A 19,394-nucleotide genomic window follows, 5' to 3' on the forward strand; every position below is an offset into this window, starting at 1 on the left:
TTACGTACAGAACAGCCTTTAAATACAGTCTCCCCTCCCCTGAAATAACTTATTTTAAGGTGGAGTGAACAGCTTGATCTGTGAATATACACAATCCGAAGTTCAACCGTTAGCGGTAAGGAAATGCAATAAGATCCTGCTAATTTTATGATAAACACTTCAGGAATGCAGGAGGCACAAGAAACAGATCTATTATGTAACTGTAAAGGAGAACTTCCAAGTAAGGGTGCCCACATTTTGCAGTCATCTATCTAGGACAGGGAAACTAGTTTGCAGGAGTGGAGATTTCCATCCTTACCCCCAGGAGATGGAAGTTTAAACATGACACTCATGGATAAAATAGCCTACATTTACCCATACCAAATATAGTAGGACTTGCTACATTCACATTCATCTTCCTTTGGTGAAGGAAACAAGTTGTTTTGTACCCTCTTTAATTCACATTGTTGCACATCATAGAATACTTGTACTGTTAGCACTGCTCACAAAAATGGGCCTCACAAAATGGTTAATTGGTTTGAAGATTTTTTTTTAAAATGAGAAACCATCAAATCTTCTGTCATTATCCCTTCCAGATTGCTCATTGCCAGAAAAGCATTCTTGGATTTTTTTTCCTTTAAGTCTCATTACTTAACCCAACAGGTTTATTTTTCAAGATTGCCAGGAAAAGGCTACATTTACAAAACCTAGTTTTGATTGCTGCACTACACAGCTTTAGTTGAGTTGCATTTTCTATTATGCTAAATATTCATTAGAGAGGCAAGCAGTCTATTAATTAGCACCCAGTTACTCCCATTATTGTAGCCCTCTACTGTTAGGACTCCATTTCACTGAAACATGACTGCCAATTTATGGTGCAGTGATTTCTCTCAACACATGCAGAATTAGGATCACTTAAAAAAACACCCCATGTTCATTGCCTGCCTCTTTGCACAGCAACATTTTACCAACATTCCTTCAAGTCCCAGCAGTTTTACAGTTTTCAGCCTTTAATCTGCAAGCCCAGTTCTGGCCTGAAGCCATCGCTATAATGGATGAATCAGCAAAATGAATTGGCTGTCAACTGGTGTCCTCTGCTGTTTCCAGTTTAACTGTTTGAAAGAAAGTACTGTAGGGTGATCAGTAACACTAAAGTTTTACAAAAAGAGTTTATAAATTATTCACACACTGTGTAATTCTAATTTAGTGAAGTTAGACACAAAATACTGAAGTTTATCATTGCTTTTTCAGTCTTTTGTAGGAGTCAAGTTGCTCCTTGCTTAACGTTTTACATTACTGCTATCCCATGTATTGAAACTGGCATGCCTTAACCTCACAGTTCCATATAGGCTGGGAAGCAGTATCAATGATGGTGGAATTTATTTTTCTTTTACAACTGATGTTTGTATCCAATAGATTAAATATTTAAAGTTATATGTAATTAAAGACCCATGAGCCACAGGTGGCATATTAGTGCTGTTGAAGGAGCATAAACATTTTATTACAAGCACAGATAGCCGAACTAAAGCATGTTATAGACTCCAGGAATAGTCACGTCTTATTTAATTTCTGATTAATGGGAAAATTTTATAGGATTTTTGTAGCAACAGTAAGGCATTAAACATATACAGTACATCCACATACATTAAAATTTTCTATTAACAACAAAGCTTCAGGATCTGTGTCCTTAGAAGTTAAAGTTATTTATTGCCCAGAGAAGTAGTTTTAACCCTTTAAATATGATTTAAACATGGCCAAAAATGGAAGAACTGCAAGAAATACATTGAACTCTCCCCATATTTTTTCATCCCAAGAAATAAGTTTAATACAACTGAGGAAAAATCCACAGGAAGGAGCAATGTAATAAAAATTTGATGTTGGTGTGCATTTTTAAAATAAGAAACATTAACTCTATGTGAAATTATTTAACTAAGTGGACGAATCTGCTCTTTTTGAAGCCCTGTGTTTTATAGCAGCACATTCAAAAATTTTATATACTGAATGACCTACCACTTTATGCATTGAGCAGTTGAGATTTGTATATACAAAGTTTTAAGAAGCAACACACAGCTGAAACTTTCTTGTATGGTTTTCAGCAATGACTGGTAAAGAAGGGTGGTTCTTTAACTCAATTTGCAGCTATATTAGGAACAAAGCTTTTAGAATAGTACTCTTCATGCCACAATAGCTCCAGCATGCTACACAGTGTTATCTCATTTTGCATCTCCAGCAAAGGCATGTGTTTCCAGAAGTTGAATCTCCCTATAACACAGTGAGCTCATTAAAAAAAGGTTTGCACTATTTTGTTAGTTGAAAAAGCTGTCCTCTCCCTTTCTACATCTGAATTAGCAAGTCTGGTTTAGGATACCAAAAGAAAGTGGCTAAGTTAAGTTATACACCAAACTAGATCCACTAAATGACTATTTTAAAAAACCCAAAAAACAAACTGTAATTGCAAACATAACACTATGTTATGAAGAATATTTCTAGCACAACATCACCCCCAGTTACGAGGCAGATTATTAAACAGACTGACTGAGGCTGAGTGATCTAAAAGGAATGTGCACAAACACAAAGATTTTCTTTCACCAAGTCACTGCCCTTGTACAAAACTGAAATCATGCCAGACAGCCACTGACAATACTGAGCATATGAAGTACATAAAGTGGTCCCACAGCTAAATATAGAAATTAAATGTGTAGATAGAAAAACTACACATAGTTTATATTACTCACAAAGAGCTATATTAAAAGAACACTAAAGTTGGAAAAAATCAAGCACTCAAAACGTAGGAAATTGCAGAATAAAGGTTACCGGGGGAACCTTAATTTGGCCCCTTGTATGTATGTATTATGATGCTGTCTTTAATTACATGATCACATACTATTTTTTCCACAAAACCCCCGACTCATTCACTGCACAGGATGGACGCCGTGCAACTAATGAGCAACTATTCAATATTTTGTTTTATCCTCATTGAGCAATGTGTAGCTGTAGGACTTATTTACTGCACACTATTCAACCCTTGTTATGAACAAAGAAATATTAATTTCCTCATGGGCTTTCTATTGCACTCATCACAATAATATCCAAGTACTTTACAAATAAGCTATTTGCACAAAATCCCTGTAATGTGAAGGGTGATGATATCTTCATTTTACAGATGGAAATCTGAGGCAGAGAAAGAGGAAGGTCAAAAGAAGCCACAAATTGTGTTTGCCCAATTTGAAAAATCAGATCCTCATAGTTTCAGAGTACTTTGCATTATATATCCCACTGACTTCAGCTGCAGGTGTGAGTGCTCAGCCCTACTGAAAATCAGGACCCACAGTTTCGAGCTGGGCACCAAGAAAATGAGGAACCCAAATTAGCGACCACCGCTTGGTTTAAGTGACTTGCCCAGCATCACACAGGAACTCTTTGGCAGAGGAAGGGATAGAATCCAATTCTACATGACAGCTTTCAACTGCCTTAGCGATGAGACCATTCTTTCTCTTCCTACAATGCCCCGTCTCATTCATTACACACTTTTCAATTTCTGCAACCCATGAGGCAGGAGAGTCTTGCAGACACCAATTTCTTTCACTACACAACACTGATTTATCTCAAGCAGAGACATTCTGTGCACTGAATAAGGGGTTCTTTGGAAAAAATTAGCTGCGAGCATATAATTAAGGCTAACGTCTACACTACAGTGGCACAGGTGTACCACTGCAGCTGTGCCGCTGTAAGGTCTCCTGTGCAGCTGCTCTATGTTGACGGGAGAGAGCTCTCCCGTTGGCATAAATAAACCATCCCCAATGGCATAGCGCTGTCCACACAGCTTGATTATACAACCTAAATAGTGTTCTTTCGTGTGTGTGTTTGTGCAATTTTTTTTTAACTGAAAAACAAATTCCTTCATGTGACATCATACTGACACTAACAAGCATCAGTAGGGTTGGAACCTTTAGATGCACCACACAGACCTCTGCCAGTTGAGTTAATGGAGTAAGTGATAGTAATAGAAGGTTGTCATGCTCTTTGTGGACCAAATAAGATACAAAGATACTTGTTGACAATAGAGGAACGGTGAGACACATGAATTTTGGTCTCCGTAGCAGGCTCTGGAGAGGTGTTTGTTACTGGCATATACTCTTCTGCCTGTTTCCCCAAAACTTCTGCTCCAACACATCCCTGTTCTAGTTCTGTATCTTCTCCAACTCTAGCTCCTTGTCCCAGCCCCATTCTCCTTGCCTATCCAGTCCTACTCTCCACTCATCATGCTTCTTATCCTTGTACCAGTCTTTTTGCCTAGCCAATCCTACTCTCCCGGATTGGGCTTGCAATCTAAGTTCCAGTCTCCCCCCATCAACTCCCAGTCTCATGTCCCCACACACACAGTCAGTCCCATTTCCTCCTACTTTCTCATCCAATCTGTCTCCTCTCCGCACACTGGCTCCCAGTCTCCCTCAGGGCATGTCGATACAGCATCTAGACACCTGTGGCTGGCCCATGCCAGCTGACTGGGGCTCATGGGGCTCAGGCACTGTTGTTATGTAGATGTCTTGGCTCAAGCTGGGGCCCAGGCTCTAGGAGGGAGGGCCCAGAACTCAGACGCCATCATAAGCCCATTTGTCTACACTGCAACCAAACAGCCCAGTAGCCCGAGCCCTGTGAGCCCAAGTTGGCTGGCATGGGCCAGCCAAGGGTTTTTCTTTGCTGTGTAGATATACCCTCACACTCCTCATACAATCTCAGTATACCTGATTCCCATGCCCTGGCTCCTCATCCCAGTCTTTTTGCCCAAACAGTCCCAGTTCCTCCCCCACATCCAGTTCCTTGTCAGATCTGTCTGTGTTCCCCATCTTGCCCATTATCTCCCAACGGTTTTCTACACTAGTTCTTTTCTCCTTGTCCAGCCTATTTCAGTCTCACCCAATCTCAGTGTGCCCCAGCAGCCAAACGACTCCTAGTCTCCCCCCTATGCCTCCAGTATCAGACTTCCCTCAATCCCCTGGCTCCCAGTCTCCTTGCCCACCCAGTCCCAGTTTCTCCTCCCCCTCACCTTCAGTCCCAGGCTCAGACTCCTTTCCTCAATCTACTCCTACTATTCCCCCAGTATGGCATAGTCCCCTCTGCATTAGAACCAGACTTCTTTCCCCTCCATGCTGCCTGGGTGTCAGCAAAAGGGTTGCTGCTCTCTGTTCTGCTGGTTGGCCCCATGCTGGCCTAGAGCAGCCATTACAGGGAATGCCCTTCTGAAATCTTGTAGCCTGGTGAAAGCATGTTCAGTTGCTCTATGCATGTGCTATCCCTACAGTCTGGTCAGCAATAGGAGCTGTGAGAAGCTTGAACATTCTCACTGGTGCAGAATCTTTTAGCTGCTAAGCTCTGGTAAGTGTCTACTCAGCACGTGTGAACTGCAATTTTTCAAAGGTTATAACTTCAAAATTTGGGTGGATTTTCAGATTTAAGGCACATCCCTGACAAAGTCCACAACCTGCCAAATTTTAAGCACCTGCTTCAAAGCATGGGGGAGGGGGAGAAACAAAGGGTTCTCTGTCTGCGTGATGCTTTTTCTGGGAACAGAAAAGGAATGGAGTCTTAGAACTTAGTAAGTAATCTAGCTAGACATGCGTTAGATTCTGTTTTGTTTAAATGGCTGATAAAATAAGATGTAATGAATGGAATGTATACTCCTGTTTTTGTGTCTTTTTGTATCTTAAGGTTTTGCCTAGAGGGATTCTCTATGTTTTGAATCTGATTACCCTGGAAGGTATTTACCATCCTGATTTTACAGAGGTGATTCTTTTACTTTTTTTCTTCAATTAAAATTCTTCTTTTAAGAACCTGATTGCGTTTTCATTGTTCTTAAGATCCAAGGGTTTGGGTCTGTGTTCTCCTATGCAAATTGGTGAGGATTTTTATCAAGCCTTCCCCAGGAAAGGGGGTGTAGGGTTTGGGAGGATTTTGGGGGGGGGAAAGACGTTTCCAAGGGGTCTCTTTCCCTGTTATATATCTGTTAGACGCTTGGTGGTGGCAGCAATAAAGTCCAAGGGCAAAAGGTAAAATAGTTTGTACCTTGGCGAAGTTTTAACCTAAGCTGGTAAAAATAAGCTTAGGGGTTTTTTCATGCAGGTCCCCACATCTGTACCCTAGAGTTCAGAGTGGGGAAGGAACCTTGACACAACACCTAGCATAAAATAAGAGATCCCACATTTAAGGACATATTCAGGATGGAAACAAATATTCAACTTCTGATTTGTGGTCTACATAGACAAAAAAGTCATTAGTGAAATGAAAAAGTACAAGCTGAGATAATTACATTAGGTCTTGCATCACATAAGAGCATAACTTAAAGATTTCCTTCCTTCAGGTTAAGACCTCTCCTGAAATCATTTCTCTAGTCAGCTGAAATAGACTGCATTTTAAAAACTTCTTTCCACTCTTTGGCCAGAGACCGGGGGGGTTGGAGGGAAATCTAGATTTTGACAAAGCAGCAGTTTAAGGTTCCTGGCCCTGCACCTGGCTATATAGGGCTGGACAAGTGAACTGCACTCCATTTCTTCTTCACGACAAAATCTCTCAGTGAAAATTCTGAAGCAGAGAGAAAGAAGGGCAGGTAGCAGTGCACACACCTTGAACAAATCCGTTACTGCACAAGATGAGTAACCTCTCCTTCTTTGGATGTTCTCCCTATAGGTGCTCCACTTCAGGAGACTACTGAGCAGTACCCTGATTTAGAGGGAGATTTGGAGCAGAGTCCACGACTGAAAACACCACTGTATTCCCAAGGGCAGCATCTGATCTAAAAGAATGGACCACCAAATGTTTGGAAAAGGTATTACCGAAGTCCAAGTTGCAGCCTTGCAAACCTCCACAATGGGAACCTTCTTAAGCAACGCCACAGAAGTACAAAGAGAGCTTGTAGACTGGCTAACAACCTAGAATAAGGTTGTATATTGGTAGATTTATAGCACGAAATAATATACCAAGAAATCTACCTGAAGAATCTCTGGATGGAGACCGCAGACCCTTTGGATCTGTCAGCAATTGAAATGAACAGTCTGAAAGACCTTCTAAATGGCTTGTTTCTGTCCAGACAGAAATCACCACCTTACTGATGTCCAAGATGCCTAAGACAGTATCCTTCCTAGTTTTATGTGGTTTTGGGGGGAGAAGGGAAATGAGATGGATGAGTTGGTAATGTGAAATTCAGATGACTCATTAGGTAAAAGTTTAGGATGTGGGTGTAACAAAGCCTTGTTCTTGAAAAACACTGTAAAAGGGAGGACCTGGCCTTTAAATTCCCCATTTCTCCGACTCTTTGGCTGTTTTCAAGGTAGAAAATCTGCCCTAAATGGTGTGTGTTCCTAAATGTGCCCCCAACCCAACAAAGATGCACTTGTTGTTAAAGTGACAATTGAAGATGGTGGATAAAGGAGAGACCTGCACAGACCTTGCAAGGGTTCTTACACCAACTGAGAGAGTCTCATGCTTGACAAGGGACTGATACCAGGTAGGCTAAGAAGAGAAAAGGTAGCCATCGGTTCAAAGGGAGATTTCATAAAACACTTCAGTACTAAGCTTAGATCCCACCCAGGGGTGTGTTCTCTTAGTCTGTGGAAAAAGGTTTCCCAACCTTGATAAATCTTACCATGTGATGAGCAAACACTGAGAATCTTTCAATTAAGGAACAGAAGGGCATTACAGCCAACAAGTGAACTCTGACAGAACTCTTAGATAACCCAGATTTTTTTTAAATTCCCAAACTGTTGTTCAGCATATGAACTGTTCTGAATCACCCCTGGAAACAGCAAATACATAACTTTGCATGACGTTATCCATGATGCACAACAAAGGTACAAGCTGCCATATGTCCCAGAAATTAAGGATAATTTCTTGTCGATGTCTGGAGTACTGGAAGTGATCTCGGCCAACCAGAAACCAAAAGAATTTCATGAGATGGGTGAATTGCGATATGAAAATAAGCATCTGAAGGTTAAGGGCCGAAAACCAATCTCCTGTATCCAACGGTGCCATTATAGATGCTTTCACAATGTTGTTTAGAAGTCTTAAATCTAGAATAGCTCTTCATCCTCTGTTTTTCTTCGGGACCAGAAAATACTTGGAGAGTAAAATCCCTTCCCCCTGGGCTGAGCAGGAACTGGTTCTATAGCTAGTAAGTGTAGAAGGGAGGTGATTTCCTATCACAACCAGTGTCCATGAGACAGGTCCCTGCAGAGGGGCAGGGAAGTGGGATGGGAGGAGGGAGGTAAAATGAGTGGAGTAATCCAATCTTATAAACTCCAATACCCATTTGTTGGATGTAATCTACTCGCATGCAGGCAGAATGTGGGAGACATGGTCCTGACAGAGAAGGAGGTGGGTAAACTGGTGCAGCTGGAGATAAGAGAAGCATGGTTGTTCTGGGCCTCAACCAGACTGTCAAAACACACGTTTTGACAATGTGGGTGGTCGAGTGGCTCAATCAGAGGTAGTGTATGGTCTCTTTCTTTGAAACCTGGGGTTCTTCCTTGGCAGCTCAGTAGGTCTCTAGAAACCAGAAAACTGAACTGAGTAGGATCTCTGGGCTGTCTGGGATCCACTAAACCAGTTTATTTTTAGGTGTAGATAGATGCACCCACTGCAAGGTGCCACGCAACAAATCCCACAGGCTCCCCCTGGGCAACCATCTAGCTAGACTTCATTGTGAAGCTCCCCAAGTCTAAGGGGTATACTAACATCTTAACTATCGTCGACCACCTCACAAAGATAGCCCACTTTGTACCTGGTTACCCTTCTCCAAGGAAACTGTCCAGTTATAGGTAAACTAGGTTGTCTGTCTCCATGGACTCTCAGAGCTCATTATTTCTGACAGTAGTGCTCAGTTCATCTCTCACTTCTGGCAGGAGGCCCTCCGATTGCTGGGACTACGCTCCTGCCTCTCTTCAGCGTAGCAGCCCCAAATGAATGGCCAGATGGAAAGGGTGAACCAAATCCTGGAGCAACATCTCCCGCCTTATATCAACCATCACCAGAATGATTGGTCCTTGCTGTTACCTGATGTGGAGTATGCATATAATAATGCCAATCATGCCTCTATCGGACAAAGACCCATTTTTTTTGTGAACTATAGGTTCCAACCCCAATTCCACCCTGAATTACCCCCATCCTCCCTCAACCCAGCCTGCTAAAAAAGTGTCCATCCCCCTAAGCTCATTTTAAAAAGCGTGATACTATTCACAACTTAGTCCTAAGTAACACACAAGTTTATTCAAGAGTGAGCTATAATTGATCCATTAAATAACAATGACCACAGTATAATTAAACTTCAACATCCATGGGGGAAGACTCTGAGTCAAAATCTAACACTGCAACACAAACTTTTAGAAAGAGGATTCTAAAATAGGGCGTTATTCATGACCCAAAAGTGAAGAGAGGGAACTAAAATTCTTACACTAAGCACGGAGGCTGCTTAAGTAGACCATGTCAATCACAGAAAATATACATAACTAAACAAAAAAGAAGCAAGAGAAAAAAGTTAAAAGGCAAGACTCAGGAAGTTATCTGAGACAAACTTGGTCTCTTTCAGGTAACGGAAACCCAACCCCAATAGAAGTCAACAGAAAGGAGCATAAACTATGGAATGTAAAATGGGAATTAGGAGAATTAAGAAGAGTATTTGAAAAGCAAACCACCAGACAAAACCAGGAAATGTTAGTGCATCAGAAATAGGAACTGGCCATTTAGGACTTTACAGGTTAAAATCAACAGACCTAATACCCTGAACAGCAATAGGTAGACAATACAGATTCCACAGATTAGTGTTGTATGTGCCTCACAGGTATCCTGGTTAGCAAAACAGGATGACATATCCTGTGCCAATTTCAGATTATGGGTTTATTTCAGGCACACCCTCGTGTATGGGACACTGAGTACTCTAATTTTGGTGGGAAAAAGTTATGGATTATGGCAGAAAGACAGAAAATACTGAAAATATGCCATTCTATAAATGGATGGTTTGTCTTCGCACAGAATGTTCTTGTTTCCTCTCTCCGAGCTGATATAACAGGAAGAAGATTCACAGATGGGAGACAGTAGTCAGAGGCACAGAAAGACTTTGCATAAAGAAATTGAAAGAGACTAATTTAAAGAGGAGATGAACAACAGGTGATAATGGCGATATACAAAATAAGCAGTACAGAGAAAATTAAGGAGCTAGTACTAGCTACGGTCAGGCAGAGGATACTGGACTACATGCACCATTGATCAGACCCAACATGGAAATTTTTGCGCTTCAGTTCAGATGCCTCAGCCAGTACTGTAACAGCACAATCTTCAAAGAAAAGTCAGATTCTGGATATGCAGACCTGAATGTGGTACTGCAACCCACTCTCCATTTAAGGTTTCAGAGTAACAGCCGTGTTAGTCTGTATTCGCAAAAAGAAAAGGAGGACTTATGGCACCTTAGAGACTAACCAATTTATTTGAGCATGAGCTTTCGTGAGCTACAGCTCACTTCATCGGATGCATACTGTGGAAATTGCAGAATACATTATTATATACACAGACACCATGAAACAATACCTCCTCCCACCCCACTCTCCTGTTGGTAATAGCTTATCTAAAGTGATCATCAAGATGGGCCATTTCCAGCACAAATCCAGGTTTTCTCACCCTCCGCCCCCCCCACAGACAAACTCATTCTCTTGCTGGTAATAGCCCATCCAAAGTGACCACTCTCTTCACAATGTGTATGATGATCAAGGTGGGCCATTTCCTGCAGGAATCCAGGTTCTCTCACCCCCTCACCCCCCTCCAAAAACCACACACACAAACTCTCCTTACAACGTGCATGAAAATCAAGGTGGGCCATTTCCAGCAAAAATCCAGGTTTTCTCACCCCCCCCCACACACACACAAACTCACTCTCCTGCTGGCAATAGCTCATCCAAACTGACCACTCTCCCCACAATGTGCATGACAATCAAGGTGGGCCACTTCCAGCATAAATCCAAGTTTAACCAGAACGTTGGGGGGGGGGGGGTAGGAAAAAACAAGGGGAAATAGGCTACCTTGCATAATGACTTAGCCACTCCCAGTCTCTATTTAAGCCTAAATTAATAGTATCCAATTTGCAAATGAATTCCAATTCAGCAGTTTCTCGCTGGACTCTGGATTTGAAGTTTTTTTGTTTTAAGATAGCGACCTTCATGTCTCTGATTGCGTGACCAGAGAGATTGAAGTGTTCTCCGACTGGTTTATGAATGTTATAACTCTTGACATCTGATTTGTGTCCATTTATTCTTTTACGTAGAGACTGTCCAGTTTGACCAATGTACATGGCAGAGGGGCATTGCTGGCACATGATGGCATATATCACATTGGTGGATGTGCAGGTGAACGAGCCTCTGATAGTGTGGCTGATGTTATTAGGCCCTGTGATGGTGTCCCCTGAATAGATATGTGGGCACAGTTGGCAACGGGCTTTGTTGCAAGGATAGGTTCCTGGGTTAGTGGTTCTGTTGTGTGGTATGTGGTTGTTGGTGAGTATTCGCTTCAGGTTGGGGGGTTGTCTGTAGGCAAGGACTGGCCTGTCTCCCAAGATTTGTGAGAGTGTTGGGTCATCCTTCAGGATAGGTTGTAGATCCTTAATAATGCGTTGGCGGGGTTTTAGTTGGGGGCGGAAGGTGACGGCTAGTGGCGTTCTGTTATTTTCTTTGTTAGGCCTGTCCTGTAGTAGGTGACTTCTGGGAACTCTTCTGGCTCTATCAATCTGTTTCTTCACTTCCGCAGGTGGGTACTGTAGTTGTAAGAATGCTTGATAGAGATCTTGTAGGTGTTTGTCTCTGTCTGAGGGGTTGGAGCAAATGCGGTTGTATCGCAGAGCTTGGCTGTAGACGATGGATCGTGTGGTGTGGTCAGGGTGAAAGCTGGAGGCATGTAGGTAGGAATAGCGGTCAGTAGGTTTCCGGTATAGGGTGGTGTTTATGTGACCATTGTTTATTAGCACTGTAGTGTCCAGGAAGTGGATCTCTTGTGTGGACTGGACCAGGCTGAGGTTGATGGTGGGATGGAAATTGTTGAAATCATGGTGGAATTCCTCAAGGGCTTCTTTTCCATGGGTCCAGATGATGAAGATGTCATCAATATAGCGCAAGTAGAGTAGGGGCGTTAGGGGACGAGAGCTGAGGAAGCGTTGTTCTAAATCAGCCATAAAAATGTTAGCTATTACCAGCAGGAGAGTGAGGTGGGAGGAGGTATTGTTTCATGGTGTCTGTATATAATAATGTATTCTGCAATTTCCACTGTATGCATCCGATGAAGTGAGCTGTAGCTCACGAAAGCTCATGCTCAAATAAATTGGTTAGTCTCTAAGGTGCCACAAGTCCTCCTTTTCTTTTTGCGAATACAGACTAACACGGCTGTTACTCTGAAACCTGTCATTATGCAAGGCACTGCATTTAGCCGTATGGAGTGGAAATCTATCAACTGCATGAAAAAACTTGTACAGATACAGACAGACATCATCTTCCTTTCCAAATGCAAACAGATGGACATCGTACCAAAAGGACTGAAGGTAAAAAATCCATTACAATCTACATACCACACAGACTATGCTGACAGCTTGTGCCACATGCTCTCAAAGAAACTGCGGAATCACCTGATCAACATCCTCTACAGCAAACAGGGAAAGATTAAGAATGAGCTCTCAAAACTGGATACTCTCATAAAAAACCAACCTTCCACACAAACTTCCTCGTGGCTGGATTTTACTAAAACTAGACAAGCCATTTACAACGCACACTTTGCTTCTCTACAAAAGAAAAAGGACACTAAACTTTCTAAACTACTACATGCTACAAGGGGCCACAGCAATGGTTCCCTCAACCCACCCAGCAATATTGTTAACCTATCCAACTATACTCTCAGCCCAGCAGAAGCAGCTGTCCTATCTCGGGGCCTCTCCTTCTGCCCCTCCACCCCCACGAACATGATACAGTTCTGTGGTGACCTAGAATCCTATTTTCGACGTCTCCGACTCAAGGAATATTTCCAAAATACCTCTGAACAACATACTAATCCACAGAGGCCTCCCGACCAACATTACAAAATTACACTACCCGGGCTCACTACCCGTCCACACTGGCAAGGCACATAGAGCACTCTGACTCTGCGGCTGGTCCGCTCCTGGTACTCCACCTTGGTGAGTGGAATAACGTTTTGTGCGCCCCGCTGGAGCGCCGCGGTGCTAATGTGAACGCCCTGGTCTGTTAGTGTGCTCTGATCGGCCTCCAGAAGTGTCCCACAACGCCTGTTCTAGCCACTCTGGTCATCACTTTGAACTCTACTGCCCTGCCCTCAGGTGACCAACCATCAGACCCGCCCTTTAAATTCTCTGGGAATTTTGAAAATGCCCTTCCTGTCTGCTCAGCCAGGCATGGAGTGCTCTCAGGGAATCTTTCCAGGTGACCATGCCTCCACGTGCTAGGCAATCCCCAGTATGGAGCAATGGTGAGGTGCTGGACCTCATCAGTGTTTGGGGGGAGGAAGCTGTCCAGCCCCAGCTGCACTCCAGCTGTAGGAATTACGATACCTTCGGGCAGATATCAAGGGACATGATGGAAAGGGGCCAAGAGCGGGATGTACTGCAGTGCAGGATTAAAGTGAAGGAGCTGCGGAATGCCTACTGCAAAGCCCGCGAGGCAAACAGCGACTCCGGTGCTGCCCCCACAACCTGCTGTTTCTACAAAGAGCTGGACACAATACTTGGGGCCGACCCCACCTCCACTCCAAGTACCACCATGGACACTTCAGAGCCCAGTTCAACAAGGCGGGAGGAGGAGCAGCAAAGCAGGAGCGAGGGTGCTGAGGCGGAGGAAGACACCCCAGAATCCCTAGATGCATGCAACCAGGAGCTGTTCTCAAGGAAGGTAGCCAGTCGCTGTGGCCAGCGCTTGGGGAAGGACAAACACCAGAAAAGGTTGCTGGTAAGTGGCTTTTATTTTGGGAAGGAAGCTATTCGGTGTGGGCTCTTGGGGTGAGGAGGGTTAGCGCTGCATGCATGCCTAGATGTGGAATAGGGCATTGATGTGCTCTCTCACATCACGGTAATCGGCCTCAGTAATTTCTTCAAAGGTCTCATCCAGAACTTGGGCAATGTACTTGCGCAGGTTTCTCGGGGGAGCCACTGTGTTGCTTGTCCCAGTAAGGCTAACTTGTCTGCGCCACTGTGCCGTGAGGGGCTGGGGGGACCACTGCTGCACACAGGCAAGTTGCATATGGGCCAGGGTGGAAGCAGCATTGCAGTTGAAGACCCTCCCTTGCTTCCCAGGTCACCCTCAGCAGTGAGATATCTTCCAGGACGAACTCCTGTGGAAAATGTGGGGACAGTGTTCAGTACAGGGGTCCCCTGCTGCTGTTGGCTCTCCCCAAGGCCGAGAAATCTAGAGGACAGTACAGCCGTGAAACAATCAGTCACGCTTGACCCTGTGCTTACTTACCATTTTGGGGCTCCTATGGGTTATGTGCGCTCGCTTTGGGATGGACAAATTATGCTATTGTGTAGACTGTGCTTGCCCTTAAGTACAGGGGAATCATTGCTCTGTCTGGTGTGAACAATGCTGTCTCTGATAAGTGTTGCATTTTGCCTTTACAGATGCAACCTTGAGATCTCAGCCGTCCGTGTTACCAACGGCCGAAAGAATCAGAAAGAGGCCACGCAGAAGCAAGGAAGACCTGTTGCATGAAGTAAATGCAGCATTCAAGTAATGAAAATCGAAAAGTGCAGGGATGGCGGGACAGTGAAAGGAGGATCCACCAGCAGAATGAGGAGCACCAGCACAAAAGCGCAGTGCTCTGGGAGCAAAGCATGGATCAGCTGATAAGCATAATGGAGCACCAAGCAGACTCAATCCAGGTGCTTGTAGCCATGCCCGACCCCCCCGACTGGAGCCTTTGTCCCAAAACTCTTTCCCTTGTGCCTTCATGTCACCTCCAACCCACTTTCCCCAACATTCGGGTTCTTACCGCCACCTGCTGCCTCCAACACCTGTAACTTCACCACCCAGCCCTGAAAACCTCAATCCCCATCACCATGCAGTATAGCCATCCTGAAGTGCAGCACTCATTGCACAGCACTCCAGACAGGAAGGCGGAGTATGATAACAGGACCCTCACAAATCTGTGATTGAACCGTTCCCCACCCCCATCCCCTTCCCCTTTCTGTTTCCCAAGCAGTTGTGTTTCTTTTCAGTGAATGAATTTTCTTTTCAATAAATGGATACCTTAGCCCAGGAAAGAAACAGGCACTGCAAGTCAGCGTAGCAAACACAGATTCCTACTAATATTGGAACCACTACATTTCACTCCCGTGCAGGGCACCATACATTACTGGTGGCTTTCAGCCTCAAATTGCTCTCTCAAAGCATCCCTAATCCTTGCAGCCCTGCACTGGTGCCAAATGTGGATGGAAGCACAGGGATTGCTGGGATGCAAACCGATGCATCACAGGGCGTTGGGACAGGACCCAGAATGCCCCCCCCTTCCCACAAGCCACAGCGCCAGAATAGGAAGAGGTGCTCTGTGGGATAGCTGCCCATAATGCACCGCTCCCAATGTCGCTGCAAGTGCTGCAAGTGTGGCCATGCCAGTGCGCTTGTTCCTGTAGTGTGGATAGACGGCAGCGCTTTCCCTACTGCGCTCTCCGAAGGCGGGTTTAACTCAAAGCGCTGTACATCTGCAAGTGTAGCCATGCCCTAAGTGAAAGTCAGGCAATCCTATCACTAACAAAGGTGTCTTATGTGCAAAGAAGTTAAATGACTAATGATAAAGAGTAAAGTGGATATTAATGTCTCCTAATTTCCTCATCTCAGTAAACCTAACAGCTCAGCTATTTCATCTGTACAAAAATCTTGAGTTTGAAAAGCCAGTAAGATTGCTGTACACATATGCAAAACCACAACAAACAAGATTAAGACAGCTGCTTTACTCCTAAGCATCATGAGTTAACTACCTGTTAAACTATTATGCACAAACTGTGCTTTATATTTATCAGCTGATAACTGTTTTACTCTGGTTGCCAAGGAATGTGTCATTCTACTAGGGTTCTGTAACAAACAGTTCTCAAACACAGTGTGGCTCACCAGAATGCTGAGTAATTGTTCCATCAAGTGGCTATTTAGAGGCTGTAACTTCGTAACACGTACATTGCTAGCACATTTCCTATAAAACACACATTCTCTGTAAGTGAACACTTACAGACAATAGACAAAGCATACAAAAGAGGGGAAAACAAGCAAACTTTTATGCTTTTGAAAACAATCTTGTAAAAAACAAGATCCACATGTGGGAACAAACTGATGTACTACAATATAAGAAAACATCATTAGAAAGTGAGCTCACTAAATGATTTCCACTTATTTTTTGGTCATACTCTTTTTATGGTTAAAAAATTAGCACCTATTTTAGAATTTTAGTAATTTTAGGCAGTGACTGATTAACTTTCTTGTTCTTGGGTATTTTAAAACTGTTGTCTCCCAGCTCACTCTCAATCTATGGGCAGGAAGTTAAAACATCCCCAACATCCCTTTAAGTACCTAAGGTAAATAGGAAAAACTTTATATATACGAAAGAATATAGACAAGAAATAGCATTCTGAGAGATCAGAAAGGTGCACGGTGGGTTACACACAGGAATGTCACATCAAAATAGAACTGGAAACCATTATGAAAAACATTTGTGTGTTCTTTTAATAAAGAGGTCCTGGACCTTAGACCATCCAGCTTATAGGATAAGGGCTTGTCTACACTACAAAATTAAGTTGACTGTATCTAATTCAACCTAGAGTCCCCGAATTAATGAAGCTGATTGTGCGTGGCACACCATGCTCATTGTCTCAGTGGAGTGCGTCCTCATTAGCATCGCCTGCATCGATGCACAAAGCAGTGCATCATGGGTAGCTATCCATGCCGCAGTGTGTTTTGGGAAATTTGTGCGATGCCCATGGGACCAAAACATTGTCGCAGGGGAGAATGGGAACATTGGGTCGGCATCCCATGATGCACTGTGCTCCCTCCCTCACTTCAACAGCAAACAACCCAATGGTTTTTGCATCTTAAAACCGCTGCACATACGCCATAACCCCAGAAGCATGGAGCCTGTTTAGCTGTGTACTCTTGCTGTGAGCATCTCAAACACCTCGCGCCTTCTCCCGCAGTATTTCCAGAGCCGGAACAGGGCCCGCCATGCAGAACATAGCGATGTTCTGCAAGCAGCCCTGCTGCAAGCCATTGAAAAAAAAAAATTCACAGTTGCTGATGGCAGTCACAGAGCAGCTGCACTCTGAGCGCTGTTTCTGGTCCCGTGAAACAAGCACTGACTGGTGGGACTGCATCATTTTGACGAGCAGTGGCTGCAGAACTTTCGAATGCAGAAGGCCATGTGCCAAAGGTTGCTGAACCCTGTTATAGCTGCCTGCTGTGTGCTCCATAATATCTGAAAAAAAGGGGGGGGAAATTTTCCACAGGAGTGGGAAGTTGAGACAGATCACATGATAGTCATTTTTGAGCAGCCGAACACCAGGGTAATAAGAACACAACAAGGGGTGCTGAGTATCCATGAGGTTTTGAAAAGCCATTTCAATAATGAGTCACAGTAATGTGAGCTGCTTGTCTGCACTGTGCTTTCCCAAACCTTCACCTGGCTTGTATCACTGTCCCTGTAAAGCCACCCCCCCCACCCACACCCACTTATTCTACTCAATAAAGAAGATTTATTTCTCAAATCGGTTTACTTTATTTAATAAACGTAAGTAAAGAGGGAGAACAGAAAGAAAAGGTAACCTTGGGGAAAAGGCGTTGGAAAGTTGGAAAGGGAGAAACATTTTCAGCTGTGTAACATAACACCCCATTCTAGACCATCAAAGGTCTGTGAATGGGTGCCTTCTGTTCCTTGTACCCTCCCCTCCGAGTTAAATGAAAGGGATAATGGACTTTTCACCCACGCTTCATGGAAAGCTTGGGGAAAGGTAATTCTGCGCCAGGCGATGCTGGCTGTCTGTCCGTCCACTAGTGTCTGCAGAGGGACTCTACCTTCCTGCTTCTGTTCCTGCAGTTCAACCAGACACCTCAACATGTCTGCTCGGTCCCTCATAATCTGAAGAATCTCATCCTGCGACACACGCTCTCACTCATTGGAAGCTTTCCTGCTCTCCATGTCCATGTCTAACTTTTCAGACAGTGAAATCTTCCACCCTCTCAGCTGTATCATTGTCCCGGAGGCGTTCATTATCTCGGTGAACATGTCCTCCAGTGTTCTCTTTTGCTTCCTTCTAATCACCAAAAGTCTGCTTTCAGGTGTTGATGACCCGCCAAAGGACACATTTCCAGCTGTCAGTCAGGGGGAAAAATAAAGGAGCGACTGTACATGAATAAAATGTTTCCAAAGCAAGGCTGCTTTCATTAAAATTAACAAAAAAAAAAAAAAAAAAAAACCCGCTTTCACTCCCAAATTACAGAATCTCTTATGTGGGGCCCCAGTCTCCTATCAGCCACTTTAAACTACTTCCTGACCCATGCCGAACACAGTAAAGGCACATTAGCGGCAGCGCGCTTTGGCGTTCCGGAAAGTGGGGGTGAGGGTGAGGTGCGTTGGGTTTACATGCCCTTTTTTTCCCTGTGTAAGAGCACTTTTAATGAGAACTTCCCCCGTTTCCCCTAGGTGACCCTATGTGATATCAGTCTCCTGAGGGTAACATAGGTGGAAAGGAAGGAGATGCTGCAAGCGTCTGGGTATAGACCCGGTCCATATGCTGCTATGCTGTGTACCGCAATGATGCCAGCAGAATTAATTCAGGAGTTGCGTGGGAAAGTGTCCTAGCATGGTGGAAGAAATAAGACTGCCCTGCCCAGAAACCTTCTGCAAAGGATTGCAGAGTACCTCTATGAAGGTTTCCTAGAGATATTCATGGAAGATTCCCGGGCTATCCCAGTCCACATAAACAGTCTTTTCCGGGGCCACCCTCTGCGTACCTGGGGCAGCCTCTTGTGAGAAGAGAACCACAGCACCTCACTTTTTCTTCACAGTAAACATGTAATACCACCGAATGTGTGTACCCACTAAAGTTTAACTGGACTTTCCTTTTAACTGTATAATCGCCAAAAGTGCCTTCCCCGGCATCACAGTCAGCCATAGTGATGTCCTGCAACTCACAAGGCTCCAGGGTTAAAAATATTTCCTGGCTCTCAGGGAGAATAGATCCACTGCTCGCCTGTCTTCCATTATCCTCCTCATTCTCATCCTCCATATAATCCTGTGAGGTGTCCATGTTGCTTGTGGGGGTGCTGGTAGGGTTACCACCGAGATTCGCATGCAGCTCGTTATAGAACCGGCATGTGTGGGGTTCAGCACCAGAATGACTGTTCGCCTCC

The 19,394-nt window shown here is 44.1% G+C and overlaps 1 protein-coding gene and 1 long non-coding RNA gene across 4 annotated transcripts in view; one reads left to right on the top strand and one right to left on the bottom strand.

Moving 5' to 3' along the window:
- PARN (poly(A)-specific ribonuclease) overlaps positions 1–19,394 on the bottom strand; it is a 176,817-nt gene that overhangs the window by 40,512 nt on the left and 116,911 nt on the right. The window lies entirely within an intron of this gene.
- LOC141994921 (uncharacterized) lies at positions 65–6,863 on the top strand. The gene is made up of 3 exons (XR_012641222.1): positions 65–115; positions 5,689–5,763; positions 6,664–6,863. It is a non-coding gene; the product is annotated as an uncharacterized LOC141994921 (long non-coding RNA).

Source organism: Natator depressus, chromosome 10 (genome assembly GCF_965152275.1).
Source record: "Natator depressus isolate rNatDep1 chromosome 10, rNatDep2.hap1, whole genome shotgun sequence".
Lineage (NCBI taxonomy): Eukaryota > Metazoa > Chordata > Testudines > Cheloniidae > Natator > Natator depressus.